General features: G+C 36.7%; 1 protein-coding gene and 1 long non-coding RNA gene across 4 annotated transcripts in view; one reads left to right on the forward strand and one right to left on the reverse strand.

The window, feature by feature from the left end:
• GRAMD2B (GRAM domain containing 2B) overlaps positions 1-26,598 on the forward strand; it is a 120,919-nt gene that overhangs the window by 1,012 nt on the left and 93,309 nt on the right. The window lies entirely within an intron of this gene.
• On the reverse strand, positions 473-14,047 carry LOC116274953. Its single transcript, XR_004183816.1, has 3 exons — positions 13,796-14,047; positions 13,561-13,697; positions 473-560 (listed from the first exon to the last, which is right to left on the reverse strand). It is a non-coding gene; the product is annotated as an uncharacterized LOC116274953 (long non-coding RNA).

The raw sequence follows: 26,598 nt of genomic DNA on the forward strand, positions 1-26,598 counted from the left end.
TTCTCAGAATAATCCCCACACCCAAACTTTACTTTTTGACAGTACCATATCCAGAAATTCAAGAGTTAAGTATGATCCTTGTTTTCTTTTTTAAATTGTTTTAAATCATTTACACAAAAAGTACTTTAAATTATAGCTTTCAAAAATTTAATAGAAAACAAAGAAATTCCATTGTATTTAATTGCATTCACATATCAGAATGCCAGGTTATGAAAATAAATTAAATACTTTTAAAAAGAAGTTTTAGAGACTAAAAAAGTGAATGTGTGCAAATTGTTTCATAATGTATCTATTTCCAAGTTACTTAATTTTTCTATCCATTATTAAAATGAATCTATCTTGCTTGCATTAGCAGTTGAGCAAGGGTATAATTATGTGATTTAAAATGTAAAACTTAGGCAAACAAAGAACAAAGGGAATACATAAAAATAAAATAAAATGTAAAACTCATGCATTATTTCTATATTTCGCTGAGCTTCAAGTGCCTCTCGAATTGCTTTGTCTGTGGAATCCATCTCTTAAGTAGACTGTCATGCAAATTCTTCTTTGGAGCTCAAGCTCTAACCAGGAGAAATTAAATCAAATCAAATCAAATCAAAATGTATCAACAAACAAATAAATATTAAAACAAATATAAAATACATAAAGCATAATTGAAATAAAATATGATTTTCATAATTATAGATAAATAGAATAAAAATAAAATAAAACCTTCATCCACCTAAATTCAAGCCTCTTGTAAAAAAAGCTCCAGCCTATGTCACCTGCATATTTGAGTGTTCAATATCAAATTTCTATGTTAGCATCTATAAGTGGATTTTTAAAATGTGTATTAGAATCAACCTAAAAATTTTTAATATATCTCTAAATAGGCATTGAAGGACTTTTAGTCTAGTTGAAAGATCTAGTTAATGTATTGTGTAGAAAATCATTGAAAATACTTTATGGAAGCATTCAGGCACAAATTGGTTAAATCTTTGAGATAAAAAATAAGACCAGGTAAACACTTTCCTTTACCTCCTAAATAAGTATTGAGAATTTATGTGACTGTTTTAGTATCACATTATCCTTTCAATGAACTAGAGCTAATAAAATGTATTTGCAGATCAACAAGCCACTTCAAATAGGCACAGATACAATTTACACAATGTTTTTATTCAATCACTCAATACAATAAACGTTTATTGAGTAACTATTATATGCCAGGCTATGTAGAAGGCACAGAGGTTACAATCATAAGTGAGATAGACTTAGTCCCTGCTGTCATGGAGATTATTAGTTTAATGTTTAAGACAGGCCAAAAAATGAATGAATGCATATGTGCATACATAAATAGATAATTCAAAAATTAATATGTTTTATAGGAAACAAAGCTGAGGCAGAGAGTAAGATAGAGAAAACTAATTTAGATGGGGTGGTAACTAAAGGACTCTCCAAGGAAGTGATATTCAGGCTGACTTAGAACCAGTCATCAAAAGACTGAGAAGGAGCGTGATTGCCCTGCAGTAGGGAAGATAGGGAAGAAGTCTAGAGGAACCCGCGGAGAGTGACACCCATGAAATCAGAGAGATAAACAGATGATGAGGGGGGTTGGAGTTCTATTCTAATTGTGACAGGAAGCCACTGAGGGTTTAGAAGAGTGTCATAATGTGACGTTCACTTTAAAAGAGCACTCTGGCCCACTTGTGGGTTATTTCCAGTTGTCTGAGCATTCAAGCAATGCTACATCTTGCCCATTTCCCCTGGTACACTGTGGAAGGGTGTCTTTAAGGCACCTACCTAGAGGAAATGCTCATCATAGATTATGAACATGATTAACTTTCTTTGCTAATGTCATTCTGTTTTCCAAAGTTCTGTGTCATTTACGCTGCCATCAGCAGTTATGCTGCTGCCTCAGCAACATTGGAATTGTCTGATTTTTTACTTTTTTCAATCTGGAAGGTGTGAAATGGTAACTCAATGTGGGTTTAATATATGTTAAACTAAGAGGAGGAACATCTTTTCAACATGTTTAGTGGTCTTTTTTGTTTTCTCTTCTCTAAAATGCCTGCTTATGAATTGATATCCCTTTTAGGGGGAAGAGGTCACTATCTTTTTCTTCTTTTGAGATAGTTTTTTAAAATACTCCAGACACTGATCTTTTGATATATGTGTTGCAAGTATTTTATTCCAACATATGACTTGTCTGTTTGCACTCTCTATTATGTCTGAGTTATTTTAATTTGTCAATTTATTAATTATTTTCTTTATGAATTGTTTATGACTTAAGAAATCCTTCCATACCCTGAGGTCATAAGAACATATGTATTTTCTGCTAGGAGTATGTTTTTCTTTCAATCTAGGGTTCGTACTGTGTTTGGAACGCATTTTCTTTTCTGGTATGAATTAGGGCATCATTCTAAGTTATTGCAGAGATAATAAATTGCCCCATATTATTTATTGAATAGACTGTCCTTTCATCACTAATCTGTAATGTCAGCTCTGTCATACATCACTGTCTTAATTACTATCACTTTATAAAAAAAAAAAAACCTGCTAAGACAAGACTCCTCACCCAGTTCAGAAGTGTTTCGTTACATTGACCCTTTGTTCTTCCAGTTAAATGTTAGAATTAGCTTATCAAGTAAAACTGTTTTTAATGAAATTACATTGAGCCTATTGTTCATTGTTGAGAAAATTCAACATCTTTACAGTGTTAAATATACCAATTCATAAACATGGTATATCTTTCCATTTATTTAGGTTTCCTTTAATGTCCTTCAATACAGTTTTAGAATATTCTGCATAAAGATCTTACACATCATGTTACGTTTATTCCTAGATATTTTATACCTTTGTTGTTATTGTAAATATATTTTACATTGTATTTTCTTTTGTCAATGTACAGAAATATAATTAGATTTCTAAATTGATCTTATGTTCAACATCCTTGCTAAACTTTTAATAATAAATCTGTAGACTCTAAGAGATTTTCTTTGCAGACAATAATATTTGAAATAATAAAAATTTTATTTTTACCTTTCCAAAATTTCCTCCTTTAAATCTTTTTTTGCTTTATTACACAAGCAAGGACACTAGTATAATGTTGAGTAGATGCAATAATTCTAGACATCCTTGTAGTCCTAATTTTAAAGGGAATGCTTTTAATATTTCAGGATTTATCAGTTGTTTTCAGATTAAAAGTTTCCTTCTAGTTAAAGTTTTCCAAGACGTTATTAAAGTTATTCAGTGCTTTGCCACCCTCCACTGAGTTAATCCCCATTTGAAAATCTTTGACATTCATAATGTGCACAGTACTTCAAAATTCAAAATTTGCAGAAATCATCATTTCTCAAAATATACAGAACATTAAGCTGACTTGGAAAAATATGAATTGCTGTAACCTCTATAGGTAGTTGACTGGGAAAGGCTTTGGAATTAAGAGTTCCATAAATTAGTCACTCAGGAAATTAAAAAACTCGAAAACCTCTATTGGATCAAGAAGCTTTTGGAGATTTATTATGCAAATTAGCCATTAGGCAAAAGTGAAAGTTGCCAGTGTAGTTAGTGTGTAGAATAGGACACCGTGGCCTTTGGGAGTACAAACAAGGCCCAAGATGGGAACTGAAGAGGACAAAAATGAGGCAGAACTAACTGGAAATGTTAGGAGGGTGCTCAAAGTCCTTCTGTGTTCTGGGATGGGGACCACCCTAGGCTGCAGTCAACGAGAACCTTGGTGTCCAAGGCAGTCCCACAGTCACACTCATTATGCTTACACTTAGTGGCTCCAATGCGTCTGTGTCTTCTCTATTCTAGCTGCCACCAGTGGGTAGGAGAGAAAATGTCTGCCCTTCTTTCCTTCTGCCCTCCTCTCTCAAGAGCTTTGTCTTTTCTTAGCCAACCCCACTTCTCCTGCTGTTACAAAAAGGACAGGAGCACTCTATGGTACCAGATGAACAGGAACACAGCAGACTCTGTGCCATGACCCATTTTCACTAGTCAACCCCATAGGCTCAGCCCCTGTTCACAAGAGTGGTATGTAGAGGCTGGAGTGGGGCCAAATCCTGGGAAATGAAGTTTCTTCTCCAAAAGCAGGGATGAGATGGAAGCATTCACAGGAAGCAGCACTGTTTTAAGGGGATATTTAATGGCATTAGTCTTCTGAGTGTGGAGCAGATATTTCAGCAAATGGGCGAGGTCGGGGCAGCAGGACCTGTGAACCCTGCAGAGCTTCACAGAGGAGAGTGAGGGGCAGGCTAAGACAGGAGGCAGAGAAAGAATAAATTGCACCAGGATGTAGTGAGACATGGCTATGGAAGTTAAAAATGAGGAGGTTAAGTCAGAGGACTAGGCTTTCTTAGGAGAGTTAGAATTTTCCCAGCAGGAAAGAATAAAATTCCCCAGCAACTGTCACTGCAAGGAGCGAAAGGACCTCTTGTTTCTTTCCCAAACTTCACCAGATACTTCGCCACATTCAATATTTTCTCAATGCACATGTTCTATCTAGTTGCGAGGCTGTTGAACATGCTGGAAGTCCTCTTTGATGGCCTCAAAAATTCCTATGCCCTTTCAAGATGCACATCCTGGAAGGTCTAGTTTAAGCTCTGGGTAACTTCCCTGTGCTGCCCACACCCCCACTCTCGTCCCTCAGAACTAGCAACCTTTTCTTAATTGTTGGCACTATATCCTGTATTAACCACTTATCAGAATGTATTGCTGTCAGGATGTATTTATTACAAAGCCAATGCAACTTAAGCTTCTACCCTCACTTATAAGACAGCTTCTACTGTTCAAGGACTTGGAGGGCCACTAGTAAGGTGCGCAGATAGTCCTACATTCTTGAAAAATTCGCAGATAGTATTTCAACTGCAATTATAATTTGTCTCTTTCCACTCCTATTTTTCCTCTTTCAAACTTTTCCTCCGGTCAGATATGTAGCCAAAGGCATTTTTGGCATTCTGAACTAAGGGGAAGTTGTTCAGAGATACATTTAGTTTGGTATTTGTGGAAATCTATTCATGTGATTTGCTTTCATTTCTATGTGCACATAAGTTATCACTGGCTGTATGGTATTGGAATGGCTTCCAGGAATACTCCTACCACCCTCTAAGCCAATATACCCTGCTCTGGGACATGGTGCAGAGCCAGAGATGGGATCATGATATGAACATGGTGCCATGCATCAGAAGTGTGTGGGTAGTGGAAAAGAAAATGAGTGTGAAAGGTACAGAACCAGAAACTAGTTTCTGACAAATTTTTCCAATCATCAGATATATAAATCAGCAGATATATAAATCAGCAGATACATAAATCATCAGATATATAAATATATAAAGTGGTAGATTCTATTCTTTTTATTGCCTAATCAACACAGTTCTCTCCTATTAGGACTGTATACTCGATAATGCAGCTGATATAATTATACCAACCTTATTCTTTTTCTTTCTTTTTATGGTGGTAATTGTGCATAATAGACTTTATCAGAATTCTTATGTTTATAAGGCACAAACCCAAAATAATACTAAAAACACCCACTGCATTTGTGTTTGTGTCACATAGTAGATTATCATGACATTATCAAAACTGGGTTTGAATTTGAAATAAATCTTTAACCTATCAATATAAAGGTAAGTATTTTTTCTAGAGAAAAAAACTAAACCACCTTCTTTTCTCTTTACTGAAAATATTATGAAGTTGTTGCCATATGAAGAGATCAATGAGTATCAGCTATAAATTATAAGAAAATATCACAGAGTATGTCAGATAGTTAATTCGTAAGAGCACTATATTACTTTTCTGGATTTGGAGATGTTTATGGAATCTGTAAACTCTTTCCAATTCATAATTTGATGTTTTCCTCATTTAAATGTATAATCACTTTCATGTCTAATTTCTTGTTCATACTTTTCTTAAAGAAGACTCTAAAATTGTATAAGCTTCAGGCCCATAAAACCTGTATCTGTCCTCTGATTATAACTCCTTCTAAGCTCGTGGTCTCCAACAGATTTGTTTTTTCTATTTGTAGAACTTGATACACACTGTGTACTTTGCAGCACTAAGTGAAGGAATGGATGTGGTTCTCCCAGCTAGGGGAACGAACTCCCAAGGGGAAAGGATGTTGGCTTGTGACTGCCTGTTATCAGCCCCTCATTTTTGGACATTTTGAAAATACTGTAGGAAAACTAATTTTACACAAATGGTTTTGAGTAGTTTTTACTTTGCCAATGTTTTCAGACCACCAAAAACTGTTATTTTAAAAAATACACACTATTCAATTACCTATTCTATAATATTTGACTCACTTTTTTTTTTTTTCAATAGGTTTTTGGGAAATGGGTAGTGTTTGGTTACAATGATAAGTTCCTTAGAGGTGATTTCTGAGATTTTGGTGCACCCATTACCCCAGCAGTGTGCACTGTACCCAATGTGTAGTCCTTTATCCCTCACCCCCATCCCACCCTTTCCCCCAAGTCCCCAGAGTCCATCGTATCATTCTTAAGCCTTTCTGTCCTCATATCTTAGCTCCCACTTATAAGTCAGAACATATGATATTTGATTTTCCATTCCGAGTTATTTCACTTAGAATAATAGTCTCCAATTCCATCCAGGTTGCTGCAAACACCATTATTTCATTCCTTTTTGTGGCTGAGTAGTATCCCAAGGTAGATATATACTATATTTTCTGTATCCACTCATTGATTGATGGGCATTTGGGCTGGTTCCATATTTTTGCGATTGTGAATTGTGTTGCTATAAACATGTATGTGCAAGTATGTTTTTCATATAGTGACTTCTTTATACCCAGGAGTGGGATTGCTGGATCAAATGGCAGATCTATTTTTAGTTCTTTAAGGAATCTCCACACTGTTTGCCATAGTGGTGGTACTAGTTTACATTCCCACCAACAGTGTAAAACTGTTCCCTTTTCACCACATCCACACCGATATCTATTATTTTTTGATTTTTTGATTATGGCCATTCTTGCAGGAGTAAGATAGTATCACATTGTGGTTTTGATTCACATTTCCCTGATCGTTAGTAATGCTGAGCATTTTTCGTATGTTTGTTAACCATTTGTATATCTTCTTTTGAGACGTGTCTATTCATGTCCTTAGCCCACTTTTTGATGGGATTGTTTGGTTTTTTTCTTGCTTATTTGACTGATTTCCTTATACATTCTGGATATTATCCTTGGTCAGATGTATAGATTTTGAAGATTTTCTCCCACTGTGGGGTTGTCTGTTTACTCTGCTGATTATTTATTTTGCTTCTCAGAAGCTTTTTAGTTTACTTAAGTCCCACCTATTTATCTTTGTTTTTGTTGCATTGGCTTTTGGGTTCTTAGTCATGAAGCCTTTGCCTAAGCCAATGTCTGGAAGGGTTTTTCTGATGTTATATTCTAGAATGTTTATGGTGTCAGGTCTTAGAGTAAAGCCTTTGATCTATCTTGAGTAGATTTTTATATAAGGTGGGAGATGAGGATCCAGTTTCATTCTTCTGCATGTGGCTTACCAATTATCCCAGCACCATTTGTTGAGTAGGGTGTTCTTTCCCTACTTTTTGTTTGCTTTGTCAAAGATCAGTTGGTTGTGAGCATTTGGCTTTATTTCCGCATTTTTTATTCTGTTCCATTGGTCTATGTGCCTGTTTTTATACCAGTACCATGGTATTTTAGTGACTATGGCCTTATAGTATAATTTGAAGTCAGGTAATGTGATGCCTCCAGAATTGTTCTTTTTGCTTAGTCTTGCTTTGGCTATGTGGGCTGGTTCCATATGAATTTTAGGGGGTATTTTTCTAGTTCTGTGAAGAATGATAGTGATATTTTGATAGAAATTACATTGAATTTGAAATTGCTTTTGGCAGTATGGTCATTTTCACAATATTGATTCTACCTATCCATGAGCATGGGATATATTTCCATTTGTTTGTGTTGTCTATGATTTTTTTTCAGCAATGTTTTGTAGTTTTCCTTGTAGAGGTCTTTCACCTCCTTGGTTAGTTATATTCCTAAGTATTTTTTTTTTTTTTTTTTTTTTTGCAGCTATTGTAAAAGGGGTTGAGTTATTGATTTGATTCTCAGCTTGGTCACTGTTGGTGTATAGCAAAGCTACTGATTTGTGTACATTAATTTTGTATCTGGAAACTCTGCTGAATTCATTTATCTGTGTTAGGAGCTTTTTGGATGAGTTTTTAGGATTTTCTAGGCCTATGATCGTATCACAGGCAAACAGTGACAGTTTGACTTCCTCTTTACCAATTGGGATGCTCTTTATTTCTTTCTATTTTCTGATTGCTCTGGTTGGGACTTTTAGCACTATGTTGAATAGAAGTAGTGAGAGTGGACATCCTTGTACTGTCCCAGTTCTCAGGGAAATGCTTTCAACTTTTCACCATTCAGTATAATGTTGGCTAGGGTTTGTCATAGATGGCTTTTATTATCTTAAACTATGTCCCTTGTATGCCAATTTTGCTGAGAGTTTTAATCATAAAGGGATGCTAGATTTTGTCAAATACTTTTTCTTCATCTATAGAGATGATCATGTGATTTTTGTTTTTAATTCTGTTTATGTGGTATATCACATTTATTGACTTGTGGATGTTAAACCATCCTTGCATCCCTGGTATAAACCCACTTGATCATAGTAAATTATCTTTTTGATATACTGTTGGATTCAGTCAGCTAGTAATTTGTTGAGGATTTTCTCATCTATGTTCATCAGGGATATTGGTCTGTAGTTTTCTTTTTTGATATGTCCTTTCCTGGTTTTAGTATTGGGGTGGTATTTTCCTGTTCGACTACTCCTTTTATCATTGTGTAATGTCCGTCTTTGTCTCTTTTAACAGCTGTTGCTTTAAAGTTAGCTTTGTCTGATATAAGAATAGCTACTCCTGCTCATTTTTGGTGTCCATTTGCATGGAATATCTTTTTCCACCCCTTTACCTTGGGTTTATGTGAGTCCTTATGTGTTAGGTGAGTCTCTTAAAGACAGCAGATACTTGGTTGGTGACATCTTATCCATTCTGCCAATCTGTATATTTTAACTGGAGCATTTAGGCCATTTACATTCAACATTAGTATTGCGATGTGAGGTACTATTCTATTTGTTGTGCTATTCGTGGCCTGAATACCTTGGGCCATTGTGTTATTGTTTTATAGGTCCTGTGAGATTTATGTTTTAAAGAGGTTCTATTTTGGCATATTTTGAGGATTTGTTTCACTATTTAGAGCTCCTTTAGCTGCTCTTGTAGTGTTGGCTTGGTACTGGTGAATTCTCTCAGCATTTGTCTGAAAAAAGTATCTTTCCTTCATTTATGAATCTTAGTTTTGCTGGGTACAAAATTTTTGACTGATAATTGTCTTGTTTAAGGATGCTAAAGATAAGACTCCCTTCTAGCTTGTAGGTTTTATGCTGAAAAATCTGCTGTTAATCTGAAAGATTTTCTTTTATTAGGTTACCTGATGCTTTTGACTCACAGCTCTTAAGATTCTTTCCTTCATCTTGAATTTAGATAATCTGATGACTATGTGCCTAATCAATTATATTTTTGTGATGAATTTCCCACATGTTCTTTGAGCTTCCTGTATTTGGGTGTCTAGACCTCTAGCAAGGCCAGGGAAGTTTTCCTCAGTTATTCCCTCAAATATATTTTCCAAACTTTTAGATTTCTCTTCTTCCTTGGGAACACAAATTATTGTTAGCTTTGGTTGTTCAACATAATCCCAAACTTCTGGGAGGCTTTGTTCACTTTTTAAATTCTTTTTTCTTTGTCTTTGTTGGATTGGGTTAATTCAAAAACTTGTCTTCAAGCTCTGAAGCTCTTTCTTCTACTTGTTTGATTCTATTGTTGAGACATTCCCGTGTATTTTGCATTTCTCTAAGTGTGTCCTTCATTTCCAGAAGTTGTGATTATTTTTTATTTAAGCTATCTGTTTCTCTGGAGATTTTTCTGACCATATCCTGTAACATTTTTTAAAGTTCTTTAAGTTGGTATTTACCTTTCTCTGGAGGCTCCTTGATTAGCTTAATAATCAACCTTCTGAATTCTTTTTCTGGCAATTCAGAGATTTCTTCTGGTTTGGATCCATTGCTAGTGAACCAGTATGATCTTTTGGGGGTGTTAAAAAATCTTGTTTTGTCATATTACCAGAATCGTTTTTCTGGTTCCTTCTCATTTGGGTAGACAATGTCAGAGGGAAGATCTGGGGCTCAAGGGCTGCTGTTCAGATTCTTTTGTCCCACCAGGTGATTCCTTCATGTGGTGCTCTCCCCCTTCCCCTAGGGATGGGGCTTCCTGAGAGTCAAACTGCAGTGACTATTATTTCTCTTCTGGGTGTAGCCACTCAGCAGAGCTACCAGGCTCCGGGCCGGTACTGAGGAATGTCTGCAAAGTGTCCTGTGTTGTGATCCGTCTTCAGGTCTCTCAGCCATGGATACCAGCACCTACTCTGGTGGCAGGGGAGCAAAGTAAACTCTGTGACTTACTTTTTAAATGAAGTTTTAAATTTCATGGAAATTTAATTTGGATGAATTCAGCTTAAAGTCCTCACTTTCATTAAAAGCTTTTGATTTTTTGAACAGATAAAAAGTTCAATCAGGTTCATTTATATATTTTCACCTCTAAAAATATTTAGGCTTCATGTTTTATAAAAACAAAACCAGGCAAATGTAATTGAATTGAAGTTTCTAGTAGTTGCATCCTTGTGTAAATAGCACGGAGCCACATGGGGCAAATTGGGAAGCCCTGCCAAGAACCACGTAAGTGATGAATGAGTGCTGATATATAGCCCAGCAGTAACAACAATCATCTCTTCTATTTGTACAGTGCCTTACTCATGGGAACATTTTATAGGCATTACTTTATAAACCTTGCTGGCCTTTGCTGTGGTAGATGGATTACAGTTATTCTCTGCATTACTTAGATGAAGTAAGCAGGTAACAGAGAAAAAAAAAAAGTTTTCTGTTGTTGCTGTATGGCAAAACTATGCAAACAAATTAGTCCAGGTAGTACATATACAGCCAGATACATGACCAAAATAGCATTATCCAAGTTCATGGACCAATTTACTCACCCAGCTCGGCTTCAAATTATTTGGGCTATTTTCAAAAATCAAACCCACAGTCGAGGGTCATTTAATTCCATTTCTTTATCTCACTCAGGGTGACTTCTAGAGCGCCAGAGCGTACAAAGATTTCAGAAGTAGACCCGATAACTCTTTGAAAGAGAAGGTCAGGGAGAACTACGTGAGATTCCTAATTCTACACTGACTCATTATATGATTCTGTGGGCTTAAATGTTCTAATGCTAGTTGTGACTGTTACAGGACAACAAGGGAGATCCACAGGAAAAAAAAATGGTATATTACTCATCACCCAGAGCTCCTAGAAGCTAGCAAATACATTCTTTCCTCTCTAGCCCTAATACCTAGCACATACAAAAAAACTACTTTGCTAAAGCAGAATCTTGAGTGTATTCTTCAATAGATCTTAAATCTATTCTTCAAGAAGAATAGCTTCTTCTTGAGTAAATAAGGCTCAGATCCTGCTTCCAGGAGCTGAAATCTCTGTTGGTGACTGACACAGACCCAGGATACTATAGAAGGCAGACAATGTATACACACTTTGAAAATTAAATTATGAGCCTAGCTCTCCAAACTATCACTTTCCACAACATGTTTCTTGCTCATCCTCATATTGCCATATTTAGATCTAGAAATAAACTGCACATTTCCAATGCTTAGTGCAACAAAATAAACATTACCTAATGTAAAAAACTAACAGCTGCCAGTATGATCCCAGAGAAAGGAAAGTTTCTATTTATTCCTTCAAATAGGCCCATAAGGGAAGGGTAATATTCCATGAGCAGGTCTCACTTCAAACATACTCCTGTGTGGAGGGAAAAGAAATCTGGAAGCAGGAATGGGGAAGTAGAACAGGGATCTTCAGTGATCTCACAGAGTTGTCCTTTGACCTCTTAAGGAGAATTATCTGTGACCCAGTCAGCTTCCCCAGTCATATCTGTTGCCCTTCCTTGTACTAAAGAAGTCCACACTCTATGCACGCAGTCTGGTTCAGGGCCTTTGCACCTTCTTTGCCTACAATACTCTGGCGGGGTAAATTCGGAGCTGTCCTTCAAACCTGGGCCAGGTATCACTGCCTTCAGAAAGCCTGCCCTGGCACCAATCTCCCTTTCTTTGTGCTCACATTGTGCCTTTTATTTATCTTCAGTGTAACATTCATTATACATTAAATTATACTTGTTATATTTGTCCTTCTTCCTCACTGTGCTGCCTTTTGTTTCTAACCAATCACTGAGCACAGTTCTTGGCATAAAGTAGACAATGATAAATATTAGACGGATGAATAAATTTCAGGTAGGTCATGGATGAATGAAGACCTCCCCTGGTTGACAAGCGAGGCTGACCCTTGCTGGGAGTGCTGCTGACTTCACTCCAGGAGGGCTGAAGCTCAGCAGAACATTCAGGGCACACAAGTCACTAATATGCTCAATATAGGGAGAACTCAGCAAGTGGCAAATCAAATGATACCGCACACCTTCTGATTCACAGTCCAGGAACTTTCCACTACTCCACAGGGATTTATTAATCAATCTGAATTGGGATTTGACTCTCAACAATCCCAAATATTTTATTCTTGCAACTGGGAAAAGAGAGGGGAAAATTACACAACAAAAAGGACACCATGAGCAATATAGGCTGAAATTTTTACCTCCATAAATGTAAATGTAAATTAATTTGAGCTTAATTTCACATCGAATTCATTTAAGTTTAAAAATTAATTACAGTGAAGTTCAATTAAGTTACATATGAAAGAGATAAGCATTTACTTAAAGAAAACATCCATTTTTAATTTAATATTCCCTTACACATGCCGCACACTTTCATATCTTCATGCTTCTGCTCTTATTTTCTCTGCACCGGAAATAACATTTTCCTCAAACAATACTTAGTCAAAAAGTATTTATTGTGTAATAAGGTACTAGAGATCCGTTGGTTTTGTGTAAAACCAGTGTGGCAAGTTCTTATGTTGCTTGTAGTCAGAGGAAGACAGGCATTAAAGAGGATTCTGAGTGTCTTGCATACTGAGAAGGCAGAGTAGAAGGCAGAGTAGAAGGCAGAGGGAGTAATGTGGGGGCAACCCAGTCCATGGAGTCAAAAAGCAGCAGTCTCTGAGGAAATGAAACAGAACATGAGACTGGAACAGAGGAAGAGGGAAAGGTAGAGTCCCATTTGCAGAAATAGCATTTGCTATTCTCTGTGGAGGAGAAAATACATTTCAAGTTACTGAAAGAACACTGGGTCTCTGGAGCAGAGAGAGGGAGAGAGGGTTGGAGGAAATGAGGTAAATCGCAGACACACTTTCCTCAAAGAGTAAACATGAAACTCCAAAGCATAATTATCCCAAATTGTAAACAAAATAAAACTCTCCAGGATTAATATCATCCTATTTGTTTTTCTTTTAGAGATTGTATTCAGTTGACATAGATGCTGAGTTAGTAGTGACTCTTGTAATACATCATCTTTTGGGGAAAAAAAAGATATTCATTTCTCTTGTGTACCTGTACATCACGATCACCACCCAGGATCTGTCTGCTGATCCTTGCGTGATTCCATGCTCTCCAATGTTCAAAGGCAAATCCAAATTCCAAATCGGTCATTGATATGAACATGAAATCCCCAAGGAGTGCTTCCCAAGCTGAGTAAGAATGATAAGGGTTAGATGAGTTGTCAATTGCTTCACAGTATATTATGCCAAATCTTAGTGTCTTAAACAATGAGTATGTGTTATCTTACACAGTATCTGTGGGTTCTGAATCTGGAAGTAAATTGGCTAGGTAGCTCTGGCTCAGGGACTCTCATGAGGTGGACATTCCAAAGCTGAGAATACCAAGAAGGGCGATCACTGGGGACCATCTTGGAGGCTGGCCACCACAAAACTCTGAATATTTCTAATCTGAAAGGCAGTATTTGGTGAAAGGATATTAGTCTTGGAGTTACTTGGATCTGTATTTGAATCACAACTCTGCCACTTACTGCGCCACCTTAGCCCCGTTAACTAATCTTTCTAAATTCCAGCTTTCTCATTTGTCAGATGGGGCTAATAGCATCTAGCTTGTTGCACTATTGTGAGGATTAGGTATGGATAATTATGGAGGCTGGCAAGTTGGAGGCACTGAAGAATTGTTGTCATTATAGCTACAACATAGGTGAATTGTTACTATAGAAACACAGTTGGAAGTCATTATCCACACAACCCTATGTCAAATTCTAAGGTTTTGTTTTACCTATTTGTTTTATCACCACCATACGTTCTTTTATAACCTAGTGAGAGACAAATAAAGGGAAAGAAAAGGTACATGAAGCTTTAAAAAAGTATTTACTTTTGTGTATTTGAATACATGTAAAAACCATAAGAACTTTAAGGGTCAAACTTGAAGAGTCAAAAAACTGTCAAGCTATTTCATTTCTCCCATATGACTGAAGTCCATATTTTGATGACCTTAAGTAAACATGGACATAAATAAATAATAATAAAGAAAATAGAAAGGGAAAGAAAAACCACCAATACTGAGCTAAGTGGGTTTCTCAAATTTTTAACTCTTCTGAAAAAAAAATGGACTATCTCTTTTTATAAAAAGACAAGTTCTGTCTCAAGTCAAAATAAAACTTTTTCCCCAGCATTGCTACTGGTTTACAAGGCTAAACAAATGTTCTGTACTCAGGAATTTGAGAACTGTGCTTTGGCTTGGTTTTAAATGTCTCTGGGCTTTGTTTGTTTTCTGGAAATATAAGAATAAAGACACTAAGAGAAGATGGTTCTCCATCTTCTCTTATATATATGGAGAAATTATATATATATAATATATATAACATATATTTTATATATATATATATATATATATAATTTCTCCAAATTCATATGCTGAGAGTATAAGTGGAAAGGGCCCAGACCTGGCCCTGGCAGGCTTTTGTTTCCTATGGCAAAGCACTAAGTCTCTCTTTTTTCTCATCTCACAAATGGAGAACAAATTGTAAATAGAATTTTGCCAGACAATGGAGAAATAGAAAGAGAGAAAAAAATCAATGAAGATTATATATACACATAAATTTATAAGCTCCTTCTGGGGAAAAATGAAGAATTGTCTTCAGGGACTATTTCATTCTTTTGGCATTTAAAAAAAAAATTTATATAGTCACTATCTGAAGTGCTACGTTTACCATGAAGCTAACGAAGCTGAAACTTCAGAGTTTGTCACTTGAATGAACTTCTAATTCAATATTCATTGTTTGCACCTAATTTTGTGGGGTTTTTAATTAAAGAAACCCCGCATACTATATTAGCTTCAGGCCCTACAAAACTGAATCTGTCCCAGTTGCTGCCACTGTTAACTTAAAGATGCAATTTTCAGGCCGGGCACAGTGGCTCACGCCTATACTCTCAGCATTTTAGGAGGCCAAGGCGGGTGAATCACTTGAGCCCAGGAGTTTGAGACCAGCCTGACCAACATGGTAAAACCCCATCTCTACAAAAAATACAAAAATTAGCCAGGTGTGGTAGCTCCTGCCTGTGGTCCCAGCTGCTTAGGGAGTTGAGGCAGGAGTATCTCTTGAACCCAGGAGATTGAGGCTGCAGTGAGCCATATTCATGCCACTGCACTCCAGCCTGGGTGACAAAGCGAGCTCTTATCTCAAAAAATAAACAAATAAATTAATTAAATAAAGATGCTGTTTTCAACCAAGACAAATTTTCTAAATATTACAATGAAGATTTCATGCCAGTAAGTGAGGTTATTTACTAACATGTCATTTAACAAACCTATGCAAGAAGCTATCATGCTATGAAAGGTTTATACCATTTTGGAATCAATCATTGATTCCTGGAAAATATGAACATGAAATTTATTCCCTACACAAACATAACTGTTTTGGGAATATTCATCTTAATATAATGTAAGATGATCACATTGTATAAGCCATGTAATTCAGCACACTAGATTATACAACATATTTGTAATGAAGAATTTTATTTTCGAGTAAATTATGGATAAATGTGTATTTTCCTTGTTAAGAGAGAAAAAAAACCTATTGAATCTTTTATTTATCTATATTATTATATCCCACATTTGGGGGGTTTTGAAGAACTAAAGCTTCCAAAAATCCAAAAGTTACCCTAGAGGGTGGGGTTGGGGTGAGAATTGAAAAATTATCTATTAGGTACAATATTTACTATAAGGCTGATGGGCATGCCAGAAGTCCAGACATCTCCACTTGGCAATATATGCATGTAAGAAACCTGACTGGTACCTCCTAAATAGATAAAAATTTAAAAATACAAAACAACCCGAAGTGACTTTACTAACAATAATTCTTATTTGCATGGAGAAGTAGCATAGGATAGTAGTGAAGAGCCCCAACTTCTTAGCCGGACTGCCTGCGTTCTAATGTCATCTATGTTACTTATCATGTTGCACTTTAGTTTGTTCTCCTGTTAAAGGAAGGCTGAAAGCTTCCCCCTCACAGGGTTATTGTAAGGATTAAATGAATCACCTCATCTGTGAAGTGCTTAGAAAACTACGTAGCACACATGAGCACTCTAAGTGTCACTTGGAATACCTTTGGCTGGTTTCTAACTTGGGCTGTCATCTCATATATTGCTTTATTAACCTGGATAATGATTTCGATCTTCTCTCCCACTGTCATTCTTCCATGAGCAGGGACACCTTGCTCCTAGTTCACCTCCTGAATTGCCACACTTGTACTGGAAGAAATTATATTGCTCATCCTTGTATCCTCCTAAAGTATTGCTTTTATAGTCTTCTATTCTTAGTAAGAGTCCCTAAATGTCTTTTTTTTTTAATTGCAAGTTAACACAGGAAAAACTAAAATAGAAAACTGTGTGCTTAAAATAAATGTTTCACAGCATAATATTATTATGTGTTTTTTCAAAAGATGTTTTAATATTTGTTAAATTGCGCTGGGTGCAGTGGCTCACACCTGTAATCCCAGCACTTTGGGAGGCTGAGGTGGGTGGATCACCTGAAGTCAGGAGTTCGAGACCAGACTGGCCAACATAGTAAAACCTCCTTCCTACTAAAAATACAAAAATTAGCTTGGTGTGGTGGTGCGCGCCTGTACTCCCAGCTACTTGGGAGGCTGAGGCAAGAGAATTGCTTGAACCTGGGAGGTGGAGGTTGCAGTAAGCCAAGATCATGCCACTGCACTCCAACCTGGGCAACAGAGTGAGACTCCATCTCAAAAAAAAAAAAAAAGAAAGAAAGAAAATTGTTAAATTGTCCACATTGGGAAATATAACTGTGCCAATTGCTAACAAAGGGTTTTACTTTTGATGATGAATAAAGTAGTAAAATTTTAGGTTGAGTTGTTTATATAAAAATTACTGAAAGATGTCTTTAGAGTACATATAAATAAGCATATCTCTACTGGAAGGTGCCTCCTCATTTATTAGTCTACATGACACACAGGAATAGGCTGAACTGAGATGACTTGACTTTGAACTTTCACTGATATCTAGGTTTATAATAATAAAACAGAATGTGTTTATTATGGCCCTAACCTGCTTCTGTACCCATGGACACCAAATGATTGAGACATGTATATAGAAGTTCTGAGTCATGCTGTAAAGCAAGGTAAATATTTAACTGAAATATCAAGTGACTTTTCCTAAGGTCTTATATCCAACTGACGGGAAAGGAGTTTTGTTTGTTATTTTCTACATAGTTATATAAATGGCCATTAATTAATGATAAACAATAATAAGCGTCCAGCATGATGAAATGTACAGTTAGGCTGACACTACAGTTTTTTGGCCTAGGACTCTTCTTTAGACCCCAAAGAGGAATATCATTGTTGATTGCTGAAACCAGAAGAAATAAAATCATTCTGCTGTATATCTGTCAGGACTTTTTACGCTGCCAGAAAGTTATATAACCATAAGTAAAGTAATTTCAGCAGCCTTTCATAAATGCAGTTGGAAGAGTGATAACTTTAATTCTGCTAGGCAATTCTTGAGTTGGTCCAACTAGCTCCATAATCTCTTGATAAAATGATAACAACCTAACATTTACTCTCAGATGTCTTCTGCGTGCCAGACATCTCCTCCTAAACCCTTTTCACAAATTGGCTAATTTAAACTTCACAATAACCTTATGAAATAGGAACTATTATTACTCCATTTTCCATGTAAGAAACTGAGGCTTAAAAATATTCTGCCTAATTCCCATAATAAAAGAGTTGAACTCTATATGAAAATTCTAAATTCCATACTCTAGCCACTTTACTGTACTCCAACTCCTCTCACCTTTAATTTCCATCCATCATATAGTAGCAGATTGCACTTAAAGATGTAGACTTCCTAATGTTAGTGGGATGATTTAAAATCTGGTATAGGAGTTAGATGTGGCACCAAAAGCATGAGTGAAAAAAAAATGAATCAGTTGAGGTCAGGAGTTTGAGACCAGCCTGGCCAACATGGTAAAACCCCATTTCTACTAAAAATACAAAAATTAGCCAAGTGCAATGGCACACACCTGTAGTCCCAGCTACTCGGGAGGCTGAGGCAGGAGAATCACTTGAACACAAGAGGATCACGCCACTGCACTCCAGCCTGGGCAAAAGTGGGAGACTCCATCTGAAAAAAAAAAAAAAAAAAAAACCCTGTACATGGTTATTTGCCAGTTATAGCTCAACAAAGCTGAAATAAAACCTGTCCAAATAACAATAACACTTGTACATGGATGTTCATAGCAGTATTATTCATAATAGCCAAAAAATGGAAACAATTCAAATGTCATCTACTGATGAATAGATAAAATAAAATGTGGTAGGTCCATGCAATGGAATATTATTTGGCAATAAAAAGGAATGAAGTACTATTATATGCCACAACACAAATGAAAGAAGCTAGTCATAAAAGGCCACATGATTCATTTATATGAAGAATAGGCAAATCCATAGAGATGGCAGGTCAATTAGTTCCCAGGGACTGCAGGGAAGGAATGATGGGGATTGATTACTAATGGGTACAGGGTTTTTCGGGGAGGGTGTTGAAAATGTTCTAAAATTGGTGGGAAAGTTACACAATTCTGTTTGTGGTATAAAATCACCAAATTTTACTCTTCAAAAGGGTGAATTTTGTAGTATAGTGAATTATATCTCAATAAAACTATTATTTTTTAAAAGGTAAGAAAGATCCTTAAAAACCATTTCTTTCTTGGAAGTTCATATTCTGTAAGTACAAAGTAAGTAAATAATTTTTCCATGACTAAATTGGCTTGATCATTTTCAAAAAGGTTGACACGCCTTTGCTAAACTATATCTTCTGGATCCGTATTTTATTTGACATTTAACTTTTCAGAAACACTTCCCTTTTCTCTTTTCACTAAAATTGTGTAACACTACAAAAGGGATGTATCAGGATGAGTACTGCAAGGAAAGGGGCTGTGTTCCCCAAGACCACCCACACTCAGAGATTCACTAGAAGGACTCATAGAACCCAGCATCATTGGACTCATGGCTAAGATTTCTTACAGTGACATAGTAAGGTGGATCACAGGGGGAAAGACACAAGTGGAGTCTGCAGGAATCCACGTACAGGCTTCCTTAGGCTCTTTCCCTCCCGTGATGGGGCACATTTTTGTACCAGCAACAAAAAATGTAGCAATATGCGTGCAATATTTCTGCCCAGAGATGCCCATTAGCAACTCAGAACCGAATATTTTTATTGGAGGCTGGTCACACAGGCACTCTCTGCCCAACACATACCTCGAATTTGAACTCCCAGAATGAAAGCAGGGCTTCAACATAAATCCTATTATTTGCATAGTTTAGACAAGTGGTCCCCAACCTTTTTGGCACCAGGGATTGGTTTTGGGGAAGACAATTTTTCTTCCACGAAATTAAAGTTCTTTTTCTTTTTTAAAATTATTTTTCTTTCATGGGAGGGTGAGGTGGGGGCGGGGGGTGCGGGATGGGAAACGGTTTCAGGATAAAACTGTTCCACCTCAGATCATCAGGCATTAGTTAGATTCTCATAAGGAACACTCACCCTAGATCTCTCGCATGTGCAGTTCGCAACAGGGTTTGTGCTCCTATGAGAATCTAATGCCGCCACTGATCTGACAGGAAGCCACGCTCGGGCAGTAATGCTTGCTCACCTGCCACTCACCTCCTGCTGTGCCGCCGGGTCCTTACAGGCCACAGGCAGATACCCGTCTGTGACCTGAAAGTTGAGGACCCCTGAATTAGAATCTATTTGAAAAATAAAGTGGAAGGTCATCTTTCTTCCCAGAACAATAAGTTTCTGTTTCATAGGAATTATTTAACTTCTGAACAGTTTGTTACAAAATACATAATTACACCACAGGACTCAAAGTTCATGCAAGAAAATAGTTTAAGGACTGAGTGGCTACTTGGAATTTCTTAGACAACCTACCTTCACTACATTTTCCCTTTTCTCTCCCCTTCCTCTCTTTCCCTTCCCTGCTTTCACCCATTAGCTGCATCCTTTTTGCTTTCCCTTTTTCCATCATGACCATCTCCCCAATTATAAACTGACTGTAATTTCAAAACATTCAAATCAATGTAAAAATTGTTTCCTTCTACAATTTTATTTCACAGGTTTTCCAGGTGTAAAATATTATCTCACTAATAGATGAATTCTCATAAAAATTTTTACATGTTTGCACATACATGTACCTGCATCTTCCAAATTAATAGCTTGATATAAAAATTATCTTCAGGAAATATCAAAGTTCATGGAAATAAATAAAATTTTTTTGCCAAATTACAACTTCAGCCCTTCGAAAAAATATACAGTAAATTCTTATTTAGCAGAGCATTTAAATACTACAACATTGCAAAATCTTCAGAGTTCCACCTTACCCATAAGGCATGCGGAAACCCAACTTCCCCAGAACCAGACTTAGTGGTCAATTATCTGGAATCTCCAAATAAGTCAACTTGGAAGCAAGACACAACATATGGAACCATTTGCAGACTATACCAGCCTCCAATAATGGGAGATAATTATCTCCCATTTCAATTGCCTTGCATTGAGGCAGGGTTCTATTAAGAGTAAAATGATTCTCCCTAAAGCACTGGAAAAAACAATGTTTCCTCAAAAAAACATGAAAAAGTTAATTTGATAGCAAAGAGCATGAACAGACTCTAGAAAGCATAAGATCATAATCCCATGCGGGCCAGGCCTTCCCTGAACCATCCTGAGTACCATGCAAAGGTGGCAATCTGTAATGTGCTCAAAAGGGAGCGTCTGAGAGTACCACAAGACACTCATACCTATGTCAGTTGTTAAAAAACTAGGGCTATTAGGCCGGGCGCGGTGGCTCACGCCTGTTATCCCAGCACTTTTGGAGGCCAAGGGGGCGGATCACAAGATCGGGAGATCGAGACCATCCTGGCCAACACGGTGAAAGCCTGTCTCTACTAAAACTGCAAAAAAAAATTAGCCAGATGTGGTGGCAGGTGCCTGTAGTCCCAGCTACTCCAGAGGCTGAGGCAGGAGAATGGCGTGGACCCGGGAGGCGGAGCTTGTAGTGAGCCGAGATGGCACCACTGCATTCGAGCCTGGGCGACAGAGTAAGACTCCGTCTGAAAAAAAAAAGAAAAACTAGGGATATTAGTCTGCAGAGGCAAAGCTCAGAGGTCAGGTAGAGAAAGTAGGGCATGAGTATCAGTTCAGGTATTTAAAGGTTTGTTATGTGGTAGAGCAAGTCTACATGGCCTGACGAGCTAAAACTGGAAGAAACAAGTGCGAAGAGATGACAGTCCAATCATTATAAAAAAGAACTCTCAGCAACCAGAACTGCCCAAGGATGGCCTGGCTGCTTTGAGCCATAATGAGCTGCCTGTAGCTAGAAGTGTTAAAGTTTTTGATTGATTCATTCAGTATTCTGCATTCCATTTCAATATTCTGCATTCCATGCAATCTCTACTCTGGAGACTGGACATTAGCTCTATACACGTGAGTGAAATAGTCATGGTTCCTGCTCTCAACTAACTTAGATTCTGATGGTGTGATTTCAGATCTTTAGAGGAAATTTCAATATACATACAGATAGGACCTGTGAAATGTTTTGTAACTCAAGAAACTGTAAATCTATGAAATAAAAGCCATGGGTTTTTCTACATTTGGAGTACCACAAATAGGTTTTTTTTTATTTCCAAGAGTGAGCCAGCCAAACTAATAACGCTTAGCTATGAAATACCCTACAGCTAGCTCAGAGATTATTTGGGATACTATTGAAATTTGGGCATTAAAGTTGTAACTGTGGGTCTCCAAAGTATATTAATGAAGAAGACTCAAAACCATTCTCTTAAAGTGAGCCAGTTATTGTCAGCCTTTTGTTTTTGGTTGCAGTTCTTATAAGTTAGAGTCACACATGTTTTTTGATTAGAAGATACTTTTCCTTCAGAAAAAAATAGAATAATAATGTTTTATAATTAGGAAAGAAACATAAGACTGGTTAAAAACACACGAAAAGGGATTTTTAAAATATGGTTAACATTTAGTCTCAGAATTAAATTAATACACAAAACTGCTTAAGTATAATCTATTCTTGCCTGTTAGTTATAATCAGTGAAGTTCATTTTTTAATCATCTCTTAATCAGCATATTTCAAGATGTGATCACTTTAATTTGAATTAAACAACTATGGTCTGAGGCTGAACTCCCAGGCTGGTTTGGAATTATGCTGTCTTGCGGATGAAAGCCCTCATAGTTTGCCTGGTCTGACACAAGGCTGGGGAGAGAAGCAATGGGGAAATTCCAGAGGTGACTCTCACTGAACCTTCCAGCATGGCTCCAGGCAACACAGAATTCACAAACATGTCTTCATGCGAAATTGACTTGCATTAACAAACACTCATTTTATTTTTTATACTTTTGGAAATTGCTAAGACTAATCCAAAAAAAATCTATTAGTAAACTATGTATTAATCAATTTTAGAATGCCAGAAGTTTAAAAGAGAAAAAGAACAAATGTTGGGGACTGAAAAGTCAAAAGCAGCAAGAGAGAGCCTGCTACTCAGTTTCCAGAACAAGAGGGAGGGAGTGTGTGTGTGTGTGTGTGTGTGTGTGTGTGTGTGTGTGTGTGTGTTTCAGCCTTATTGAGGTATAGTTGACAAATTAAATCATATATGTATGTGTGTGTGTGTGTATATATATATATGGTGTACGATGTGATCTTTTGATATACACATACTTTGTGAAATGATTACCACGATTGAGCTAATTAACATATCCATTACCTCACATAGTTACCTTTGATTTGTGTGTGTGTGATAAGAACATTTAAGTCCACTGTCTTAGCAAATTTGAAGTATACAATATACCAACAGTGTACAAGGGTTCTCTTCTCTCCACATCCTCACCAACACTTATATTTTGACATTTTTATAAAAGCCATCCTAATAGGTGTTAGGTAATATCTCACCATGGTTGTATTTGCATTTCCTTGATGATTAGTGTTGTTGAGCAAACTTTCTTTCTTTTTTTAAATTTAACTTTTATTTTAAGTTCAGGGGTACGTGTGCAGGCTTGTTACCTAGGTAAACTTACGTCATGGGGGTTTGTTGTACGATTATGTTGTCACCCAAATATTAAGCCTAGTACTCATTAGTTATTTTTCCTGATCCTCTCCCTACTCCCACCTTCCACCCACCAATAAGCCCCAGTGTGTGTTGTTCCCCTCTATGTGTCCATGTGTTCTCATCACTTAGCTCCCACTTATAAGTAAGAAAATGGAGTATTTAGTTTTCTGTTCCTGTGTTAGTTTGCTAAGGATAATGGCCTCCAGCTCCATCCATGTTCCTGCAAAGGACATGATCTCATTCTTTTTTATTACTGCATAGTATTCCATGGTGCATATGTAGCACATTTTCTTTATGCAGTCTATCATTGAGGGGCATTTATGTTGATTCCATGTCTTTGCTATTGTGAAAAGTGCTGCAATGAACATGCATGTGCATGTATCTTTGTAATACAGTAATGTATATTCCTTTATATACCCAGTAATGGATTGGTAGGTCGAATGGTATTTCTGTCTTTAGGTCTTTGAGGAACTGCCACACCATCTTCCACAATAGTTGAACTAATTTACACTACCACCAACAATATAGAAGCATTCTTTTTTCTCAGCAAACTCACCAGCATCTGTTGTTTTTTGACTTTTTATAATAGCCATTGTGACTGGTATGAGATGGTATCTCATTGTGGTTTTGATTTGCATTTCTCTAATGATCAGTGATGCTGTCCTTTTTTTCACATGATCCTTGGCTGCATGTATGTCTTCTTTTGAAAAGTGTCAGTTCATGTCCTCTGCCCACTTTTTAATGGGGTTGTTTGTTCCTTGTAAATTTAAGTTCCTTGTAGGTGCTGGATATCAGACCTTCGTCAGATGCGTAGTTTGCAAAAATTTTCTCCCATTCTGTAGGTTGTCTGTTCATTCTGTTGATAGTTTCTTAAAGGGAAAGCTTTCAGTTTTTCCCCATTGTTTAGGATGTTAGCTGTGTGGTTTTCATATTGACCTTTATTTTATTTATTTATTTTTGAGACAGAATCTGGCTCTGTCATCCAGTCTGAAGCACAGTGGTGTAATCTTGGCTCACTGCAACCTTCACCTTCCAGGCTCAAGCCATGCTCCCATCTCAGCCTCTTGAGTAGCTGGGACTACAGGCATGCACTACCACGCCTGGCTAACTTTTGTATTTTTTGTTGAAATGGAGTTTTTCCATGTTGCCCAGGCTGGTCTTCAACTCCTGAGTTCAATCAATCCACTCACCTCAGCCTCCCAAATTGCTGGGATTATAGGTGTGAGCCACACACCTGGCTTTGATCTTTATTTTCTTAAGTTCCTTCTGTACGTATTTTATTGACAGTCTTAATCATGAAAGGATGTTGAACTGTGTCAAATACTTTTTCTGTGCCTATTGAGATGATCATGTGATTTTCTTCTTTCATTTTCTTAATATGTTGTATCACATTTATTGATTTGCATATGTTGAATTAACCTTGCATCCCAGGGATAAATCCCACTTAATCATGATATATGATCCTTTTAATGTACTACAAAATTTTGTTTGCTAGTTGAAAATTTTTGTATCTGTGTTCATCAGGAATGTTGGCCTGTAGGATTATTTTCATATAGTGTCATTATCTGGGGTTGGTATCAAGATGATGATGACCTCATAGAAAAAATTTAGAAGTGTTCCCTCTTCTATTTTTTTGGAGGAATTTAAGATGGACTGCTATTAAGTCTTCATTGGATATTCAGTAGAATTACCTATGAAGTCATTGGTCCTTGAATTTTTTTTCGTTGTTGGGAGTTTTTGTTTGTTTGTTTGTTTTGAGATGGGGTCTTGCTCTGTCACCCAGGATGGAGTGCGGTGGTATGACCATGGTTCACTGCAGCCTCAACCTTCCAGGCTCAAGTGATCTTCTCACCTCAGCCTTCCAAGTATCAGGGACCACAGGCATGCACCACCATGCCCAACTAATTTTTTTATTATTGTAGAGACAGGTCTCTCTATGTTGCCCAGGCTGGTCCTGAACTCCTGAGCTCAAGCAATCCTCCCATCTCAGCGGAAAATTTCTTAATACTGATTCAATCTCCTTATTTGTTAGTGGTATGCTCAGGTTTTCTGTATCTTCATGATTCAGTTATGGTAGATTGTATATTTTTAGGAATTTTTTCTAATTTACCCAGTTTTTTTGGCATATAATTGTTCATAATAATCTTATATGGTCCCTATTATTTCTTAGGTATTTGTTGTAATGTCTGCTCTCCCAATTCTGATTTTAATTATTTGAGTCTTCTGTCTTTTTTTCTTGGTTACTCAACTTTGTCAATTTTGTTTAACTTTTTAAAAACCAACTCTTAGTTTCATTGATTTTCTTTCTTCTTTTAATTCTCTATTTGACTTAAATCAACTCAAATCTTTATGATTTCCTACCTTCTGCTAACTTTGGGCTTAATTAGTTGGGTTTTTTTTCTAGTTTCTTAAGGTATAAAGTTAGGTTGTTTATGCAAAATCTTTCTTCTTTAATGTAGGCATTCATCACTATAAACTTTCCTTTTAGAACTGTTTTTTCTGTATCTCACAGGTTTTGGTATGTTGTGTTTCATTTTCCTTTGTCTGGAGATACTTTTTAAGTTATCTTTTGAGTTTCTTTTACACTCAATGATTATTTAGGACTGTATAATTTAATTTCCACATATTTGTGAATTTTACAGTTTTCTTGCTGTTATCTCTAGTTTCATTCCATTGTAGTTGGAAAAGATTCTTGGAATGATTTTGACTTTATTGAATTTGTTAAGACTTACTTTGTGACCCAATATGTGATCTATCCTGGAGAATGTTCCATGTACACTTGTGAAAAATGAGTATTCTGGTGCTGTTGAGTGAAAAATTCTATATAAGTCTGTTAGGTACATTTGGTCTACAGTATTTTTCAAGTCAGATGTTTCATTATGAATTTTCTGTTTGGGTGTTCTATCCATTAGTGTAAGTTGGGTATTGAAGTATCCTACTATTGCAGTATTGCTGTTAATTTCTGTCTT

This window comes from Papio anubis, chromosome 5 (genome assembly GCF_008728515.1).
Source record: "Papio anubis isolate 15944 chromosome 5, Panubis1.0, whole genome shotgun sequence".
NCBI lineage: Eukaryota > Metazoa > Chordata > Mammalia > Primates > Cercopithecidae > Papio > Papio anubis.